Raw genomic sequence first — 18,247 nt, 5'->3', positions numbered from 1 at the left:
CATAGTATATAGTTCAACATTAGCATATACTACAGTGTCAGTTTCAAATAGATCATATCAATGTGCCATGGGGGGGAGGGGGGAAGGATAGCTCAGTGGTTTGAGCACTGGCCTGCTAAACCCAGGGTTGTGCGTTCAATCCTTGAGGAGGCCATTTAGGGAACTGGGGTAAAAATCTGTCTGGGGATTGTTCCTGCTTTGAGCAGGGGGTTGGACTAGAGGATCTCCTAAGGTCCCTTCCAACCCTATGATTCTGTGATCTCTATGATTACCTTAAAGAATGCCAAGCTGACTGTAAAGTACAAAATACCACAGAATTGTTAAGCAAATCTGACATCTGCCTAAGCTTGGTCCATAAAATGTTCTCACTGTACAATTTATTCAGCTAGAGAAGAAAGGAAAAATACTCTTATAGCAGAGTCAGTCAAATTTATCTTTTAACTTCAGCTTCTTAAACATCTGACAAATGCTCAAATGTTTTCCCCTCATGGTCAAAGGTCTTAAAATCCTGCCTCACAAATTTTAATGGTAGAAATTTCTGAACAACATCTTTCTTCTACAGCTTAGTTTTCACAAGTATATCAGTGCAGGGAGACTGCCCTTTCATTATGAGTATAAGTAATATGAATCCGACCAGCCGAATCTAAAGAGATCTTTTGAATTAATATTTAAGAAATTTACAGACCATTATTGTTTCTTCTAATATAGCACCTATAGACCCGACTCAGCAAGATGCCCCTTGTGCAAGGCACTATACAAGCAAGCAACAGAGTTACTCTGTGCCCTCAGGAGAATAAAAATCTGGCTTTGTGACAGGGCACAAATATGAAACAAAACAGACATAGGTGGGGACGGAAGGATGTGGTAACAAAAAACAACAAATTCAGCATAAGCAGAAGTCTCAGATCACCATTTGCCTAGTCACTGCAATGGTCCATTCAAAATTTACACTATATACCCCACCCCAAGAAGTGATATTGTTGCCCACGGGAAGCTTGTCAAGACTTGACAGTTGAATTCAAGTAAGAATGATACAGTAGGTTTAGACCTATGAACATTTAGTGTACAGCAAATATTGGTTGTATGGAAGCTAAATCCACGTTCCTAAGTTTTCCTCATCAGGGGCACAGCCAAACTATAAATAAAATGAACAGTGGATATGTCAGAGTGGATTTGAAGTGAGCAAGGCAATATAGCAAACATGAGACCGAAGGCCAGTTTCGCAATCTTAGTCATTTTCCAAGCAAGGGAGTGTCAGTATATACTAATGATCTTACCATTAATAGCAGGTGCTTTGAAACTAGAGAATAAAGTCAATGCTTTTTTCTCCAGTTTGCCTATATAAAAGTGGCTATTTACTATAGGAGTATTACCAGTGCTCTAGAATGCATGGAAACTGTGTAGATACTAAAGAAGCAGAGGGAAACTTACAAGTTCAGATATCTCCGACATTTTTATCATGAGAAGGCTGCCTTTTTGTATACAGCACAACCTCAGAGTTATGAACACCAGAGTTACGAACTGACCAGTCAACCACACACCTCGTTTGGAACTGGAAATATACAATCAGGCAGCAGTAGAGACCAAAAAAAGCAAATACTGTACAGCACCATGTAAAACAAACTACTACAAAATAAAATAAAAGGAAAGTCGAATTTTCTTCTGCATAGTAAAGTTTCAAAGTTGTATTAAGTCAACATTCACTTGTAAACTTTTGAAGAACCACAACATTTTGTTCAGTTACAAACAATCGCCATTCCCAAGATGTTCCTAACTCTGAGGTTCTATTGTATCAATTTTAAATAAAATGTTTCTTCACTGCAAAGAACTAAACATCTAAAAATGGTACTAATTGTCTTAATCAGAACCAGCTCAACAGTCTAAAGCAGAGGTGGCCAAACTTACTGACCCTCTGAGCCGGATATGACAATCTTCAGAAGTTTGACAGCAGGGTGCACCTGCTGGGAGTTGGGACTGCGGGAGGTACCTGCCAGGTCTTGGGGCTTCAGCCCCACTCCTGCTGAAGCTCCAAGCCCTGGCAGGTGCACCCTATGGGGCTGAATCCCTGAGACGCCTGGGCAGAGGCCTCACCCCACCACCCTGCTGCAAGGCAGAGGTCTCAAGCTCTCCCCACCCCAACTCTGGTAGGTGGAGAATGGGGGGAGGAGAGTGGGGGACTCCGTGAGCCACAATGTCTGTAAAAAAGAGCCACATGCAGCTCTGCAGTGGGGTGGATTGGCCGCCCATAGACCTGGAGGGGGAGGAGCCATATCATGTTCAACCCTCCTGCTGGAAGTCAGTGAGCAGGACCAGAAGTACAAAAGGCCTGCAGGAGAACTTAGTTGAGAGGCAGCTGCTGAAGGAGCCAAACGACTCCTGTGAGCCCCCAAGATGGGAGGCTGCGTCAGACCCTGAGGGAGCTGAGGACTGGCCAGGACCATCAGAGCCATTTACAGAGGAGCTACAAGTGCTGACAGAGGCCCTCTTCCCCAACGACCAGGACGACCTCTACAGAGCCAAGTACCCCCTGGGGGGGAGTTGGGAAGTGGCCCAGGGGTAGCCGACGCATCTGGCTGCACTGACAGCTAGTGAGTCAGCATGTTGCTATCAGGATCCCCGCTGACTCAGTGGCGGACTGCTCTGCCACTGCTAGGGCCCTGGGCCGGGACATGGTGGAGTGGGTAGCAGTCTCCCCCTCTCCTAGGCAAGAGGCCTGCACTTGTCGGCCCTCCACCAGAGCTAGGAAGCCCCACTGTTTGCTGCTCAGCCTGAGTGCAGGCCTGACCCCTCAGACTCTGTTGCCCTGCCCCGACAAGGGGCTGGGGCTCCGTAACTGTTTGTTGTTCAGCCCTGATCACAGGCCTGAGCTCACATCTCCCATCGCCCCGCTGATTCCCCAAGTCAGCCAATCCCCAGAGACCTAGTGGTGTGGATTGGCCGCCCACAGACCCAGAGGGTGAGCAGTCACTCCCTCAATAGAGTGCAGGCTCTTGAGCCACAATGTCTGTAAAAGAGCCACATGCAGCTCATGAACCACACTTTGGCCACCCCTAGACTAAAATTTCAAGCTTCATGTAACTAAAGATTGGGGATCATGATACCAGATAACTTTACAAGTATGAAGTATGTGCATTTGGGCTTTTAGTTACTACCAGTGTCAAACACTCCATACCTGTCAGTGTTCACAGGCTTCAACCGTCAACCAGTGGGATCAGTGACAGAGGCATTTAGTAGCATTAGTCTAAAAGGAGATTAAAAACCTGAGGTTTAAAGCAAACAAAAAACTCCACTTTTTACTGTCCCAGCATTCCTCCTCAGAAAAGAGGTATGTCTTCTCACCCGTATTCCTTATTTGTACACTTGTAAGTGTATACCACATGTGCAGCTATTACTGTATTACCACAAGATTTAGTGTAGTGAGGCTGCAGGTACAGATCATGTAACTCTGCTTAAGCACATACAAATCATGAATAGTTTTCCAGTTCCAAAGTGTGCTTCAGGTGCTAAAGCAACATTTGAGTTGTACAGATACTCCCTGTATATTTTATGGAGATTCTGGTGCCCACAACCACTAGAGTGGAGCAGACCACAAGAATGATATCTTGGTGCCTCAACTACAATAACAGAACTAAATACAATTTGTACCATGTTGATCAGTATACTACAGTATCACTACTGGATTGGAGAATGAAGGAGAGAAAGCTTACATTAAACTACGTACCTATTGTGTTAATAAAGACTATTGCCAGTACTTTTGTTAGAGCCTTCCATTTCAAATTTCACTTGGGGATGAAATCTGACTACAGTACCATTAAATGCAGACTTTACATAAATTAAGTAGCTAAACTATTCCCCCACCACCATAAACACACTTAGACTGGTCCACTGTGGAACTGCTAATAGTAACCTTCTACCATTGCTAATGAAACAGGAAAAGAAACTGCAGACACATCCTTCCCCATTCAGCGACCCCAGTGGCTGAGGGTAGTACTTGTGCTGCTCACTCATACTGTAATTTCTCATCAGAAGCAAGGTTTGACAATCTGCATGGTTAAATCGTTTTTACTTTATAGCACCAACAGGTATTACTATCTGCTAAGTCCTGAGGGTCTGAAAATCATTAAACACTAGTATTTTTCCATTAATGAGGGGGGAGAGGTTGGAGTGGGGAAACCACACTAGGAGACAAAGGATACCCACCATATGCAAAAACTATTTAAGGCAGGGGAGTGACATCATCGTGCTTCATTCTTCATTAACTCCCCCGCCAAGAAAGAAGGCTGCTGGAAACACCTGAGAAACAGAGACTGAGCTTGTGGGGGAGGGCTGAGCCCAGGCTAGAGGGGGTCTGGTCTGTGCAAGAAATATCTGGAGTTTTAAGCTGCAAGCAAGTGCAGCTCGTCTTCAAGAATCTCTGCAATCTGCCTAAAAACAACAGTTAGGGTGAGAATTTATTACTTAAAAACAGTTTCTTTAGTATATTAAAAACTTAGATTGTAATGTGTTTGTTTTATTTGCTAGGAAATCTGCTTTGATCTATTTGCTATCCCTTATAATCACTTAAAATTTATCTTTTGCAGTTAATAAATTTGATTTTGTTTGGTCTATAACCAATTTGTGTAGAAATCCTACCTGGGGGCAGAAAGCTGTGTATATCCCTCTCCACACTGAGGGAGGGAGTGAATGTCATGAGCTTATGCTGTATATTTCTCTGTACAGCGCAAGATGGTATAATTTTGGGTTTCCACTCCAGAGGGGGGTGCGCACTTGAGTACTGAGCAGTTCCTTAGCTGAGCCTTCCCATGCAGAGCTGATCTCAGCATGTGTGTGTACAGCTGCAGCTGGGTGTGTCCCTACCAGTATGTGTGCTGGTTAAGTGCAGCCTGAAGCTAGAGGGAGGGCTTGGCTGGCTTGCCTCAGCAATACAGTGCAAAGTGAGCCCAGGCTGGGTGGGTCAGGTGGGCTCAGTGGTACCAGAGTCACAGGCAGCATCCTGAAAAGGGGGTGGGGGAGAGAACCTGTCACATATACTTGTGCAGAATTTTCAAAAAGGGAAGGGGTGTTTAAAAAAAAAAAAAAGTGAGGAGAGAAGGAAGCAAAAAGGATCTCTCTCATATACAAACAGGATTTCTGTCTTATATATGTATAATATACACACACACTATATGATAAGTGTATATTACATTACAGTACATGTAATATGCATATTACACTATTTTCACTACAAGTACACATTATCCTGAGCAATATCACTGCCTTCAAGACATCTGAGCAACTGTACGCAGGACTTCTTGATGACTGTAGAACAAAGTAATCTCTCTTGACCTAAACATTCTATTGGATTTTCTCATCTAAGAAACATGGGAGTTATAAGCGTAGTAGCTCTTTCCATTTTTTGTTGCAAGACATCATGGGAAGGAGTTACCTGTATGTAAAGTTGCTACATAAAACCCAGTCTTCTAGAGAAGGAGAAACTAAGTGGTCTAAGAGGCAACTGCCAAGTCTACCGAAGGCCAAGAACCTAATAATTGACTTAACCACATCATCTACTGAAAGAAAAAAATTAAGGTAACAAGGGTCTATGAAGGGAACCAGTCTAAAATGTTACTGCTTTGACATTCAAGAGATGCAAAATCCTTTGCTTGAAACAGGAAAGAGAGCCCAAAGCTGGAAACAGTGACAACATATACAGAAGTCACAAATGCTGCAAGTTTAGACAAAACAGCTATATGAATTTATATCAGTCTCTACGAACAGGTTACCTCAGAAGTACTATATAGGCCCCTGATTAACAGCAGGAGAGAACTTGTAAATACAAAAAAAACCCCAAGAACACTTAATTTGGGGGTTATCTCACAAAAGAGAGCAGTCAGGTTTTTTTCCTTAGACCAATTCTAAACCCTGGTAAAATCAAAATTTCACGTACACTGAAAGAAACTTGGGCAAAGCCATGTTATTTAAGTGAAATACTAGATCAAGGTCTAGGATCTAAATATCTATCTTGTTAATTTCAATACATGAAATATGGCATATATGGATATGTGCTATTTAGTTCTTACAAATCAGCTAACTATATGGGTGGAGAGAGCCTGCTTTACGTAAGAAAGTTCAGACAAAATCAAAATAAATTTTGTAGAATTTAACATTTAACCATGCTGGTTTAGTATGTTTTAAACCTAGTTTCAGAGAAGTCAGTTTTCAATATGCAGGTTAGTAGGACAACATTTTAAAATATTTACTCACAAAGTTGGGGAGGAATAAACAGCTTAACACGCTTCCTGACTTCCCTATCTCCAAACACATCTACTTAAAGTACATTTTAAAATCTTGTTTATTCCAGTACTCTTCAGTTTTCTTCCTGTAACATTTAATGTAATTGATTTATAAATTTTTAAGGTTATGTTGAACCACTGAAGCAGAATCATATTGCCTTAGGTTGAATAATCATAATACCATTTCATGTTCCAAATTAACGCCCACAAACTATATAAAAACGTATTCTATTAAAATCACTTTTTAATAAGTCAGCTACCTGATATTCACTTATGATTTCCTATCGCAAAGCCACTTTCTGGTGAAAGATGTGTTTCTTCAGTGTTTCATACCTGTGGCCTTTCAGCTAAGATCAAAATTTATATCAGACCGATTCTAGTTGGAACTCTGCAGAGGATGGAAAAGACAATCCTAATTGGTTTCCCCCCCTAATCTTCAATTCCTGTAATTTTACTGGAATCTGAAAGTTAGCAACCAGCCAATGCAATAAAAGTACTATTTTTTGATACAGTCCACATTTGGAGCCTCCCAAAAATCCAGCAACATAGTAAATCTCACCACACTGACCTGTTCATGGGGAGGGGAAGAGATGAATGGCTTACTTACCTGGTTCACACTCACACTGCAAAAAGGAGGGAAGAACAGCAACAAGCGGGGAGATAAGGATGAAAGTGGAAGGTCAGCAGGTAAAGAACGGAGTAGGGACAGTAGGTAGGAGGAGGGGAAAAGATGCAAGTGGTGGTTTATCTTTGATCTCACAATCCTAACAATGAGTGGGTACAGGACAACAGGAGCAGGAAAGAGAAGAAAGATCAGCAATGATTATGTCTGACCTGGGCTAGGACACAAGTTACTATAATTAGTAGTATTACCATATAACACCTAGGATACCTAGTCATAGCAGACCACTGAGCTAGGCACTGTACCAACAGCTAACAAGATCACACTCCCTGCCCCTACATTATTTACTACCATAATCTGACGTGCTCTTCAAAATTTGATTGCATCAGGACTTACTGAACGTATATTTCATTACTACTCCTACACAAAATAATAATCTAAAGAAAGTTACAAGAAACACAAATTCTCTATATCAATACCAAGAGAATCACTGATTATGAAGATTTAGCTTTCAGCAAATGTCTTTGCATACAATGCACCATGAATAGCTGTTACTTTGAAACAGTAATTACTACTTACAGCCACACTCAACGTTCACATAGAACAGATCAGCAAAAAATAGTTTTAAGGATCAAAGATCCTAGCTGCTGAAAATAAGGCACTTCAGGAACTCTGGTTCATCTCTTACCAGTAGAGCAAATTACATACAATGACCACTCAGAGGACAAGTGGTAAGCAAAAATCACTTTTTGTACAAAATGTATTCACATCAAGCTGCATTGTACAAAATGAAGTGGTGGTTCCATAAAGTTTCCCTGCTCTCATCAAGCTGCTCTAGCATGACAGAGAAAATCTATTGAAAGATGTGTAAGTATTAGGAATATCAGCATTATAACAGTACACTCAGTTTTCTTGAATACTAAGAAATCACATTTGGTTTACACCAGAGATTTAACAGAAGCAGAGCATGAACAAAAAAAGAGTTTCACGAAAATGTTAGAATTCCAGAAACTACAGGCTGTTACCAAAGCTATTGGTTTTTTACATAGTTTTTAGAGTACACTTCTTATACTGAAGCATCTGACATACCTGTTGCACTGCATAGGAGACCAAATGCCCCAGTCCAAAGATACAATCTCAGAGTTCTTTCCCAGTTTGTACATATTCAGTTCAGAGTAGTGAAATACAAATAAAAATCACAAGATGTGTTTCAGATGTCTATCATTACATCATTTATGTATTTAAACTGTGCATATTTCTGGTTTCCAAGTTCTTCAGAAATAACTTTGCAAAGTTTGGGCCCTAAAAATCTCAAATCACATTTTTCCAAGTCAGCTTGCCTTGTCCCACTGGTGGGAGATTTTATGAGAAAAAGCTAATAAAGACAAGGCCAAAGTGCCTACAGTGAACTTGTTAGCAGTGTTGGAGAAGTTATCTTAAAGCAAAACCAGGAAATGTTTAGTTTCCAGAAATGGCAAGAAAAATTGCTGTTTATCATTTGACTGAAGTCACAGTACCAATAGCAGCACACCTCTATTTTCCAATACTGAAGTACAGCATCAGTACTATACACAAGTCCTGACGAAGCCATAACATTGTGGCCCAAAGGTAAGTGCGCTAACCAGAATGTCATCAGGACGCATTCAGAATTTAAGACTAAAGGGCACTGCTGTAACATTTTAAATTACTTTTATCCCTTCTATGACAGAGAAATGTTAAACTGCTGAGCCATACTTATAGAGCTACAAATCATAGGAAAATAAGAGCTTTGTTGCTAGAGCTGGATTCAGGCTGACCTCCCCAAAACAGGAAATAAAAATGCAAAATCATGCCTATAGGTTAGACAAATAGCAAACAATCCTTAGAGTAGGCATGCTAATTTTGCAATAAAATTTGAAGGCAGAGGTAGCTGGAATACTATGAACTTAATAGTAATACTGGAAAAACAGGAACCAAAGTTGTTTGTACAAAGACTAATTCTGAATAAATTTCAGACCCATAAATATGGACATTGCATATAAGATTGTCTTATCCATCTCTGAAGGGACTTGTGTGAACATCTTTCTGGGGGAGGTCATGAGGAACAATGGAATGATAAAGGAAACTTGAGAGGTATAACTGAGGGACACAAGGGATGCAAAGGGGATGGTAGGAAGGAAGAAGATACCCGATATCGGAGACTGTCTGGGACACGCTGTCTTATGGAAGTGTTGGGGGAAGCTGAAACAGAGAGGTTGTGTTCTCACAGTGTAAAATTTTGCTGTTCAGTTTAGCTAACCCAAGGGGTACCTTTCTAGATTAGTTTAGGATTCTGAAAGATAAGATCAGGTATGTTTTGAATATCATTTATAAAATGTAAAGAAGAGTAGCACAACTCCAAAAGCTGTCTTAGATCCTGTGTTTGAAAACAGTTCTAGTTTTGCAAGATGATATTCTGCAAAGGAAATTCAAACATTTACAAAATTAGTAGTTTATTTTGAGCTTCAGTGAATCGAATATTCTAAGGGTATGTCTATACTGCAATGTAAGCCAGGGTTTGAACTCTGGGTCAAACTTAACCCCTATTCTGTCTACACACAAATCACGCTAACCCAGGGCTTGGACCCAGGGTCCCAGAAGCCCTTGGGGGTAGGAGTATTTATATCTACACTGAAGTAAAACACCTGCAGCTGGCCTGTGTTAGCTTACTTGGGCTGAAGCTGTGGGGCTATAAAATTGAAGTGTAGATATTTGGGCTCAGAACCCTGGTTTTTGGCCCTTGCAAGGGGGGAAGAGTCTCAGAGTCTGGGCTGCAGTCCAAATGTCTACACTGCTATTTTTAGCCCAGCAGCCAATGTCAGCTAATCTGAGCTTTCAGACTCAATGCTGCAGGTCTTTTTTAAAATCACAGTGTAGACTGCCCATAAAGGTATGCCTACGCTGCAGTTAGACACCTGCAGCTGGCACTTGTCAACTGAGTCAGTCTTATGGGTCTTGGGCTGCAAAATTATAAAACTGCACTGCAGACATTCGAGTTCAGGCTGGAGCCCAAACTCTGAGATCCTATGAGGAGCGTGTCACAGCCTGAGCTCCAGTCCCAGCCTCAACATCTACACTGCAATTTTACAATCCACTGCCCAAACCCCAAGGGCCTGAGGCAGCTGACATGGGCCAGATATGGCTGTTTAATTGCAGTGTACACATACCCTTCTCTCTCAAAGCAGCAAGGGCCTCACTTACTTTAAACAGATATTTAAACCTAGAGGAAAGAGGCAGTGATAAAAAGCTGTTTTAACACAAGTTCTCAAAAGATACCCGTTGCAAAGAATTTTGACAGCAAGAACAGAAACTAAGAGCAGTTGCTGCATAAACAGTACAGTGTAGAATTTGAAAGTCAGTTTATAGCATTGCAGTTGTACAACAACTAGCACAATGGAGCCCTGGTCCATGACTGGGGCTCCTTGGTGCTACTCCAATACAAATTGTATCATTTAAGTTAACAATTCAAGACCTGGGGATATGGTTAACTTTCAGGGTTATTGCTATTACCACTCACTATAGTATGCTATGTTGCTTCTATCTGGAGTTGTGCACCATGTCTAATTTAAGTGTACAGAATATACAACATTCTCACTGTGATCACATGCTACACGGGGCACTCGGCTGAAAGTTACTGCCTTGCCAACTGTAGAGAGGATATGCAGGGACACATTTTCAGCATAGTGAGAAATATAAGCATTCAATTCCCTGTGGCAAGAATTACTTTCCCAATTTTCTACAATGCACTTAAATTTATCCATTGACTCAGAGGGTGCTCCTCTATTTTTGTATTTGGGCATCCAGTAACTTACAAGGTACATTTTAAAAGCCTGTTCTCCAAGGATTGTAAAAAGCGAGTGTAACCATAGGATAAAAGTGCTGATTCTGCATTCTGGCTAAGAAAGACTTGTGCTGATCATAGCTTGAAAGGCTGTCTTTCAACCAACAGAAGTTGATCCAATAAAATACATTACCTCACCCACCTTGTCTCATGCAGTCTAGTTCACCAAAATCCCATCTGCACAAGTGAAGTTTAATTATTCATTGCCCCGTACACAAGCTGTCAACTTGCACTAAGCATGGGGGCACTGGCTGATTGGCACATCACAAGTCACACAGAAATGAAAGTTGGCCTCCTTCCTCAGTTTCCTTGTAGATGTCCAAAATGCCAACTGCCATACATTAGGCAGGGAGCACACAGCTGAATATGTATATAGTCTCCTTGAAGTGTAGCTTGGGGATCATTTACAAAAAATAGGGAGGCAGGTCAGATTTCATTATCAGACTCAGATCTCAGCCTTGTCCATCCAGGATTTATGTTATGTCAAATCAGCACCTTGTCTCAGAGGGAGGGGTGTTTATTTCACTATACTGAATCTACAATAGTTTGCATTTATGTAGTGACTTGCCTTTTGAAGGTTCGCAAAACACACCACCCTGGGGCAGCTAACTGAAATCATGCAACAGTGGTATAGGAAAGCACATTTCACCAAGGATGCTAAGGCTACGGGCTGGTCTTCACTACCCACGAGATATACGCTGCTGCAATTGATGCAGCAGCTGTCGATTTAGTGCCCCTCTTCCCCCCCTCCCCTCCCCCAGGACCTCTGCCCCATCCACTCCCCCTGCTTCTTGACCACCCCTGGAACCCTCTGCCCCAGACTGCCCCCCGCCACCCCATCCAACCCCTCCTCTCCTTCCTGACTGCCTCACCACAGGACCCCTATCCCACCCAGCCACCCCTTCTCCCTGACCCACCTACTGGAACCTCTGCTCCCATTCAACCCTCCCTGTTCCCCACCCTCTGACTGCGCCCACCCCTATTCACACCCCCAGCCCCTGACCACCCCCTTGAATTCCCCTGATCTTTATTCAACCTTACTCCCTGCCCCTTACCGTGCTGCCTGGAGCACCGGTGGCTGGCGGTGCTACAACCGCACTGCCCGGCTGGAGCTAGCCACGCCACAGCACAGCACAGAGCACCAGGTCAGGCCGGGCTCTGCAGCTGCACTGCCCCAGGAGCTCGCAGCCCCGCTGCCCAGAGCATTGTGCCCACGGCGCAGTGAACTGAGGCTGTAGGGAGGGAGGACAGCAGGGGAGGGGCCGGGGGCTATCCTCGGGCCAGGAACTCAGGGGCTGGGCAGAATGTGCCTCTGGGCTGGATGTGGCCTGCAGGGCATAATTTGCCCATTTCTGCCTTAGATATTCAAGTCCAGGTCAATTCCCCTTCCTCCTCCCATCATCCCCCTACTCATTTACCATCCAGAATATTTAGATCAGCAAGTTAAGATCACAATGGTCTAAAACCAGTATCACTGGATGCCACTGTTTCCCCACTTAATATGATGGCACCCATGTACAGAGTTCTTTCCATAACACTACATAGAAAAAATATATGGTCACATGGCAAGAGGGAGCAGATAAAGGGGATGGAAGAAAAAGAAAATCTGTAGAACTAACAATATGCATACCAAATTTCAATTCAGTCATTTTGCTTGCAGGTTATATAATTCCTTTCTTTCTCTTTTGTGCTTTTAAACTGTAACCTCTGAAACAGGGCCTGTCAGTCTATGTATCTGAAGTGGCAGGCACCCTTTCGGGTATTTATTAACAGTACTAAGTACTCTCTTTCCTCACTGTTGGTAAGTGATGAGGACAAAGAACATATGGGATACTGTGTTTACAGTGACAGTAACATTTCATCGGGCAGGATATCCAAGATCAACAATTCACAATTTGACCAACTGCAGCCTTCACCGGTAAAAAGTACTTCGGCCTCAACCACTGGGATCTCCTTAGAAACACATACAGTAACAAAAGATTGAAAAAGGTAGACACAAGCTTGTTGAAGAAACATATAGATAAATCACATGATTAAGTCAAGTGAAGTTTCGTTATTTAAAAGACCTACCCTACCATTGCTGAAAAATATTTTTTTAAAAAGCTAATTTAGGTGTAAAAGTCAAATTTTAAACATTCAAATCTATTTTGTGAGGCATATTTCCAAGTTGAAGGAGCCTTCTGGTCAATTAAGGCTTACCAAAGAGTTTCAACCAATTCTTATGACAGGATAAACAGCATTCTAGGGCCTTGACAGTGAGAAATTACACTGTCATCAGGGCTGAGGCAGGGACATGAGGATTCTCCAATACAGGGGACAGGCTGATATCACTTCCAGTATCTGTGATTGTGGAACGAAGAATTGATGTAAAAATTAGAAAGAGATGGGGAGAAATGGGCAACAAACCAGCAAGGACTAGTGTATGTACTGTGCATACAAAACTTAGGCCATAGGTCACACTGTGACTTTGCAGAATGGCAAGTTAATTGCTGTAGTAAAATCAAACTAAACATTAGCCATGTCAGTCTGAAATCTCTAAAATGTAGTTTTGTAGACATGTACAAGTTGCTTTTTCTGGCAAGTTAGAAAAGTAGACTGAGTAATTTTACTTAAATATATATATAGGAAAAAGATAAACAGAGGGTGGAGATATAACAATGGAGAGAGAGAGAGAGAAAGAACAGAAGAAACTGAAGGAAGATACATTATGATTAATTAAGAGAACAGTGTGGCATTAAGAATGATAAAAAGGACAGAACAGAAGCAAGTTATCTTTTAAAATGCAAGAGACATAAATTTAGTTGACTGTCAATATGGTACATAACTCCTAGTTTTAAATCAAACTTGCAATTTGTACTACACCTATGAAAAGGCATCAATATTTGAAAGTTGGGCCAGACCACAAGAATTACTTAAATACAGTGAGATGAAAGCTTTCATTCTTTCTATCCTTACCTCTAAATCTTACTGGGAAACTGATTTGTTGTAAATTAGTTGATAGCTCATTTTTAAAAAGAAAAGAGAATCTTTGTAACATTAACAGCAAAGTGTCTTTTTAATAGAAGTCTACTGTTGTTTAAAATCAGTTGCTTATGTGTTCTGTTAAATAATTCATAATCCCCCTCTTTAGAATCCCTGCTGCTCTACCGAGGTGGACAGTCATGTTTCATTTTGTGTTTCACCACTTCTTAATAGGGTTGCCAACTTTCCAACCACAGAAAACTGAACACCCTTGCCTCACCCCTGCCCCTTCTCTTCTCTGAGGCTTCTCCCTCCATCGCTCGTTCTCCCTCACCCTCACTTGCTCATTTTCACTGGGCTGGGGCAGGGGCTTGGGGAGTGGGAGGGGATGAGGTCTCCAGCTTGGGGGGAGGGCTCTGTGGTGGGGCAGGGCCAGAAATGAGAGGTTCAGGGTGTGGGAGGGGGTTCTGGACTGCGACAGGGGGTTGGGGTGCAGAAGTGGGTAAGGGGTCTGGCTGGGGGTGCTGGCTCTGCAGTGGGACCAGGACTGAGGGATTTGGGATGCAAGAAGGGGCTCCGGGCCAGGGTTGAGGGTTTCAGAGTGCGGGACGGGGCTCTGGACTGTGGCAGGGGGTTGGGGTGAAGGAGGAGATAGGGGCTCCAGCTGCAGGCTCTGGGGTGAAGCCAGAGATGAGGAGTTTGGGGTACAGATGGGGGATTAGGGCTGGGGGTTGGGGTGCAGGAGCAGGTGAGGGTGTCTCCGGTTCCTAGGTAGAGGCATGGCCAGGAGGCTTTGCGCGCAGCCCCCAGCTGCAGGCAAAGCCCCCGCAGCTCTCAATGGCTGCAGTTGCTGGCCAATAAGAGCTGCGGAGCCAGCGCTCGGGGCAGGGGAAGTGCATGGAGCCCCCATGGCCACCCCCATACACAGGAGCCAGAAGGATATGTTGCTACTTACCGAGAGCCGCATGGAGACAGGTAGGGAGCCTACCAGCCCTGCACCAACTGTTAGTGGTGCTGACCGGAGCTGCCAGGGTCCCTTTTTCACCAGGTGTTCCGGTCGAAAACTGGACACCTGGAAACCCTACCTTTTAATAAACTGGGATTTTTATACTGTGCAGTGATTACATGACCAACTTATCTTTGAATTTTACTCAGCCAAACTTTACAACTGCAAAGCAACTTTATTCCAATATCCAGCAGTATCATGCAATTATAATAATAAAATAATAATAATAATTAGAACTATCCCAACATAAAAAGCCTAATGCAGTTCTTAGAAAATTTGAATTATATAAACTCCCCTGCACTGACAACAAAAGCTACCTTAGTAAGCTGCTTACCTGACTTCAGAGAAGTGAGACAGGAAAAACCACCTTCAACTTCTTATTTTGCATTCTCACCCTTTAACAGACACACCAATTTATCCAAAAGCTGCAGGTCTCTTGTTAAGAAAGGTTCACTGTATTGCCACACCTGTCCTACTAAGCTGCTTTAAACTATGTTCTACTGGACAATAAAAGTACTACAATATTAAGGACATAATTCCACGAGGCCGTACTTCTGAAAGCAACTTGATTCACTCCACTTCCTACAAGAGTTTAATGCAAAAAAGTAACCAAGTTTGTAATCTGATGCTTAGCATTTTTTCTTTTGCCATCAGATACACAATATGAACAACTGGTTAAATCAGTCTACATATTTCTAAACACATTTAGTTCTAAGATATATAAATTACTCCTTAGTTTGAAAACTACTACCGTCAGCTTGATTTAGTCCCAAATGCCTGTAAAAATAGGATTTATGGGAGAAACTTAAATAGTCCAACAGTCCAAAGTTGTGTTAGTACTCAACAGCCAGAAAGTGAAAGCATCTAATCTATTTTCTTTGCCCAAGTTAAGTGTAGCGCAGACACACATTCATGGTAGAAAATCGTTATGAGTAAAAGAATTTCCGAAGTCCAATACAGGGCATTCAAGTATGCTGGCAATAGCTAATTTTTGGCCTAAAAAAATATTAATTTTAAGCTCCTACTGTAAGGTGGCTTTGAATTTGTATTTATATATCTCCCCAACACCTCATGTGGCTACACAAATTAGCACTATAAATCACAGGAGGCACACCATAGCATTACCGTCGTAAACACGGGCTTCTTAAACTGTTTGAGTGGTTGTCAGAGCCTGCCAAGTCAGCCATGCTGTTCAAAGTTTGGTCCAGCAAACATGGTATTACTACATATTAGGCTATCCTTCAGGATGTGGTATTTGTCAGTGTCATGATACAAATGTGTCACAGCACAACATAAAATGGCTAACCAGGAATCACCCTGTGCACAGGAAGCCTAAATTCTGAATGCAGAGACAAGTTCAGGTTCTGCAAATCTTGACAGGTTAACAGCAGAAGAGGTAACTTCTACGGATTTCCCATTTAAAAACTACTGTATGGGAAGTAAATATTCACCCTCTTACACCCCTCATCACCACTTTCTGGCAAATATGAAGCTTTCAATCCCTATAGCTTGTTTAATATGCAAGGGCTTGGCTACACTGGCACTTTACAGCACTGCAACTTCCTCGCTCAGGGGTGTGAAAAAACACCCCCAAGCACTGCAAGTTTCAGCACTGTAAAGTGCCAGCGCCGATAGCTGCGCTCCCAGCACCTGTAGCTAGTCCCCTTGTGGAAGTGGGTTTTTTTTAAGAGCACTGGAAGAGCGCAGCGCTTTAATGTTGCTAGTGAAGACTCGCCCTTAAGTTCAAGGCGTCAGTTATTTGACAAAGAGCCTCAAGATGTTGCCTGAAGTGGACTTAAAGGGGTAGGGGAAAGAAATAAGGTTTTAACTCATTTTGTTTCTTCATGATTAATAAAACCTTTTAAAAAAGCTCTCTGTATGTAACATTAAAAGTTCATGGTTGTTTACCCCATTTTACCTGCAATATTATGAACAACTAGAGAACTAGGAGCATAACAAGCAAGTGAAGCCTGATTGAGAGAGGGCAATGCTTTTCATTTAGACTGTTTAAAACGTTGTTTTTGCTAATCCCTGTTTAACTCAAAAGCCCTATAAACAGTTGAAATAAGATCTGTAAAAATGTATCACCTGTCCCCCACCCTTCAGTTAAAGGTTGAGAAATTACCACACATATCTGAGGGTATGTCTACACTCTGAGTTGGAGGTATAAATTCCAGCTCAAAGAGACATACTCATGCTAGCTCAATAAGGACAGAATATAGCCGCAGCAGCACAAGGGATTAGCTGCCCAAGTACGTACCTGGGTCTTGGATGGGTATATAGTCAGGGTGGCTAGTCCCTCCCACTGCTCATGCTGCTATACACTATTTTTAGCACACTAGCTCAATCAGACTACCCGGGGTATGGCTTCTTGAGCTGGAGTTTACCTCTTCATCTCAAAGTGTAGCCACACCCTCACACATCCAACAAAATCAGGAAAGAAGGACTTAACATTTCTGATATTTCTACAGTAAAAAAAAACAAAGCAGAAAAAACAAAAATACGTTATGTTGAAGAAACTTTTCAAGCCTCTGTACATACATCTTAAAGGCCAAAGCTATTTTTTTATTGCTTTACAGGTCATTTTATTGATTGACTATTTTCACACAACTTTGTTACAGTATAATTAACCTCTTCCACAGCAAAATTCCACACCATAGCAAGCCAAAGACATCCACTTGAAGTCCCTGATCTTATGTATGAGCTCGGTACCTCTAGTACCCTATCTGTAATCTACTTGCTGGCAGCACAGCACCAACAGCCAAAGCTGCTCCTTGGATCCCCACTTAGGTCCTGTCTTCACTAGAAAAACAGCTACATGTGGTAGCTAACACCTAACATGGCAAATGTGGTAAAAATTCTAGTATGGACAAGGCAGTTTTTACAAACATATTAATACTACACCACTTTTCCTACTTTGGACAACCTTAAAGCAGTAGCTTCACCATGAAGGGAGTTCCATGAGAAACGCAATACAGCCCCAAGTTGTACTATCTTTCCCAAGTACTGTAGTTTACACAGAGCTGAAGGGGTGGGGGCGGGCAGTGTGCTTCAGCTACACCCATGCAAGACCACATAATCACTACTCCATGGAGTGACTTCAGAAGGTAGGTGGAAGGAAGAATGGGTCCTTTGCCCTCTCTTTTCCATGAATGGATGAAGAAAGCATGATCTAGCTCTAATTGTCAATTAGGAGTTTAAACTTAAAGAGAATGTAAACTTCACCTTACATCAGATGTGCAAATTTCCATCTTGACATAAATAGTACGTACATGAATCTCCAAACACAAAATATACACCCCTCTGTGTGTAGAAGACGTGTCTGTGTAAGATGATGTTTTACCAGTAAAAATTGTTGGAATAACTAGCAAATCTATGCAGATTGCTTAGCTACAATTCTGAATATAGGCAAGAATGCCTGTTGTATCTTGATACAGAAGTTCTCCAGCCATGCCAGCAAAGTGGTACATTTATCCTTTAGGGCCAATCAGAATTATATACATGAGGTGAAGACTCAGAAGTGACCT

The 18,247-nt window shown here is 42.2% G+C and overlaps 1 protein-coding gene across 4 annotated transcripts in view; it reads right to left on the bottom strand.

The window, feature by feature from the left end:
* The window catches only part of ZFAND6 (zinc finger AN1-type containing 6), a 52,351-nt gene that overhangs the window by 22,087 nt on the left and 12,017 nt on the right, over window positions 1-18,247 (bottom strand). The gene's annotated exons all lie outside the window — the stretch shown is intronic.

Source organism: Gopherus evgoodei, chromosome 10 (assembly GCF_007399415.2).
Source record: "Gopherus evgoodei ecotype Sinaloan lineage chromosome 10, rGopEvg1_v1.p, whole genome shotgun sequence".
Classification (NCBI taxonomy): Eukaryota; Metazoa; Chordata; order Testudines; family Testudinidae; genus Gopherus; species Gopherus evgoodei.
This window is presented reverse-complemented; position numbering and strand designations above follow the sequence as displayed.